The sequence below is a fragment of the Macaca thibetana genome, chromosome 9, assembly GCF_024542745.1.
Source record: "Macaca thibetana thibetana isolate TM-01 chromosome 9, ASM2454274v1, whole genome shotgun sequence".
Lineage (NCBI taxonomy): Eukaryota > Metazoa > Chordata > Mammalia > Primates > Cercopithecidae > Macaca > Macaca thibetana.
The window spans coordinates 8,440,350-8,444,392 of NC_065586.1; positions in this window are offsets into that span (position 1 = coordinate 8,440,350).

Sequence of the window (4,043 nt, forward strand, 5' to 3'; positions counted from 1 at the left end):
GATCGTATATGGATTTTTAGCTCTGACTATTTTACTTACAATCTCAGCATGACATTTTTGCTTGGGCCGTGGGGCACAGTCTGAAGTATAAAACGTAGTCTCTGGGATAGACTTTTCTACACCTAGAAAAGGCAATCCCACGCGTCTTCTAAAGTCTCACAAGCTGAACGTGGATCTTCAAATCACTACCCCACTTTCCAAATTTGAAGCTAGATAATTATTTTTCTAATGGATGGTGTGCACACCCCTGGAAGCAGGGGTTTATAATTGAAATGTTGACACAACCCTAAAGCATCGTAGCACGAGCAGTGTTGTTCTAATAAATCTCGTCCCTAATCCTCAGAGAGAACCTAAAGAAGAGATTCACTTTCTATATCAGGTTTCACTTACTGAAAGGCTTCTGAAGATAAAGACCATAAACTATGAAGGGACAGATACAATGTGGGCTAAGGGGTTAAAGGGCTAGAGAAAGCTCCGTAATTCTTAGAAATGGGAAACAGATGTTGTTTGACATTTTGAAGCACAGTTTCCTTCTCCCTTATGCACTTTTCTGCTATCATGGTTTTCAAAGCAAAGATGTATTACTGTAAATGAGAATTGCTCGGCAATGAGTTTCCCGCTTAGAGAACAGAGGGGCCTGATATTAAGACTAATTTTTATTTAATATAGTGTCTTTTCACGTAAGAGAATCACAAATTGCGTTTGAACACCGAGCGGTGTTGGTACAGTTTATCATGAAACATGGGGAATTAAAATCACACCTTATAAAAATGAGTAAACATAATTGGGAAGCAGCATTGCTTGGGCCTGGAACTCGGCTACATATTAATTTTTGTTGCTAGAGGGACAGCCCTGATTTGCACTGACTTCTGGTAACCTCCGTTCAGATAAGCACCTGCAGCTTCACACCTGCAGGTGCGCGGACGAACCAGGACTTTGTATTCAGCTTCAAGGAAGAGGTGAGAGAAGAATCTTGGTAATAGTAAATGATTAGAGTGGGGAATAGAGTGCCCTTGGAGGCAAGATCCAAAATGAATCGGTGAGCAGATAAAGCCCCAGGTGACCAATAGGTTCCTTCAAATGGTAGCTGTGAGAGGAGAAGATAGTTTTACTGCCAGAGAAACTGCATAGCGGGAGGGACCGACCCAAGGAGAGCCACTTAATGAGCAGAAGGAGCATGGACAGTGGTGGCAATTTACAAGTCGTGCAAAGAAAACCTCCTTTCTGTCTATTTAATGTGTATCTCTGCTACCAGTAGTGATATTCATTTCAGCTGATTGAGGCATACAGCACGGACAATTGCTAGGTGGCCTCTTTTCGTGGGTTGGAGGAAAGTCAGTCAGTTCAAGGGAGGTGTCAGATCAGAGAGAGTTAATGAGACAGACTGAACCGTGTGAAGCGTTGGCAGCTTCAGGTGGATGTTTGCTCGTGGCTACACGATACCATATTTATATTAAAGTTGTGGACATGTGTCTTTTAAACTCCCGTGTGTGAAACTCTGTTTACTCTACAATATCTGATATTTAGGGGACTAAAAATCATAAGCAAAAGCCACAATATAAGCACTGGTATTCATCTTTTAGATAAAGATACTAGCTATTTGATTACAGCAGGTAGATTTTTAATTTCAAATTTTATTATAGATTAAAGGTGCCCTTATAGGTTTGTTACATGCGAAATTGCATGATGCTGAAGTTTGGGGTCCAAACAATCCTGTCACCCAGGAGGTGAGCATAGATCCCAACAGGTGGTTCTTCAACCCCTTCACCCCCATCCAGTGACCCCGAATGTCTGTTGTTCCCATCTTGATGTCTACATGTCCTCGTTGTTTAGTGAGTATATGCCATGAGAACATGCTGTGTTTGGTGTTCTGTTTTCACATTAGATTTCTCAGGGGAATGGCACCTAGCTCCATTGCTGCAAAGGGCATGATTTTGTTCTTTTTTACGGCTACATAGTATTTCATGGCATATATGTACCACACTTTGTTTATCCAGTCCACTGTTGATGGGGATTTAGGTTGATTCTACGTCTTTGCTATTGTGAATAGTGCTGCAGTGAACATATAAGGACATATGTCTTTTTGATAGAATGGATTATTTTTCTTTGAGTATGTAACCAGTAATTGGCTTGCTGGATTGAATGGCAGTTCTATTTTAGGTTCTTTGAGAAATCTCCAAACTGTAAAGCAGGTGGATTTTTTTTCCTTTTCTTTTTTAAAGAAAAAAGAATGGCTTCGTTTTGGGGAATGGGGCAAGATGCCAAATTTTCATTTGCTCTTTCCATTGGCAATGAAATAAAGCCACATCCAAATACTAAAGCCTCCTTCCTGAAGAATTTCCAATGGCCCCAGCACCCCCACCACCACCGCTTGTCTTTCCTGTATTATTATCGCTATTACCCACACGATGATCAGAATATCGTCAGAATCAAGTGTGAAGCAAAATCAAAACAAAAAAGAAAGAGAAAGAAATGAAAAGCACATCCCCCAAAATAGTGAGTAAAACAAGTAAAGAGCAAAATAATGTTAACAACACAAGGTAAATGCTTGTAATTTATCTCAGATAAGTTGATTTGGATAAATTATCAACTAACACTCAAAATCTAGGTGTCATAAGTACACATGTGCAAATACTTACAAGATTATTACTTCTAAGGCCATTTTTACAGTTCTTATAATTGTTGAATCAGAAGTTATCAGATTCCCTTGGGGAGGCTGAAGCACTGATTGAACTTTGCTTTGCTGTGGCATCTTTTTTAATGCCCCTTTTTTGTTCTCTTCTATTTTATGCCATTCTTTTTGGCGTTTGGGCCTATGGGACTGTCTTCTATGAAACTTCTCTGAATACTTAGTGAATTCTGGACATTAGGATTTGTGTGATATTCTGTCTGTTCTTCCAAGACAAGGTCTTTGTGGAATATCAGGTCAGGTTTGGTCAGTTTTTTCAGCGCTTTTCTTTCACTGGTGACACTTAAGCTGACTTACAGACTCCACTGCAGGCAGAGCTGTTTTCATGGTCACCTTGACTTCCCCTACTTAACATTTTGTTAAAATAAAATGAAGAAATCCCTATAATGAGAAGGTATTGTTGAGAGCCCTCACACATATAACAGAAAGAATCAAAGACCTTTTCCCCATGCCCTCCTCTAATTCCACGACCCTAGAGCCCGGAATTTATATTCAACTATATTTAAAATGGAAGCCAAATTTAAAACGAATATTGTGTGTAACATATATGACAACATCTCTCTACGGAAAGAATCTGTAACGCAACATTATATTTATTTCGCTGAAATGACAATGTGTTGCTACCAAAGCTTCCCAATGCAACAAGAATCTCATGGAGGCTCTTCATGATCTTTTCATTTCTTTCAATTGATACTTTTCCCTGCCTTTGTAAGTTTAGGTAAATCAACCATCCTGGTGTCAGAGTCTCCAGTTTGAAAGCGAACTAGGAAAAATCACCAGAGTCCTTTCGCCCTCTGGTCTTCTGAGCTATACGGTAACCGTATTAGAGGCAGTAACCATTAATTCTATATTTTGTCTCAGTGCCTTGGATGCAAGTAAACATCAATAAATATTTGTATACGATGCTAATGATGTTTGTAGTGAAAAGGATCTTTAGTAAATATAGAAAATGTAATACATGTAAGCCTCCCATTTAGGCCAAACACATCATGGAAACCTATGACTTAGAAAGGCAAGTCAACACCTATTGGATACTTGGAGGCACTGCTTATATTTCTCAAGGCAATCCTCGTACACCTTTGGGCCCACGGTCAGGAGCTTGACGTTAATGTTCAATGACTACACTTGCATTAGGGCCCAAGGCAGAGCCAACAGATGTAAGAATAACATTCCAATTTTTGTAGAAGGAAAGCAAAAGCCTTTGTCTTTATGGCATGAAACCATACGTATCCTGAGAATTTTGAAAGATGATAATCTGAAAACTCCTAAAAGAGTGGGTTATGCCGTGGTCTGTCTTCATGTGATTATCATTGTCATCAGATTTCTGTTAATTGCCAGGGTTTTGGTTCAAGCT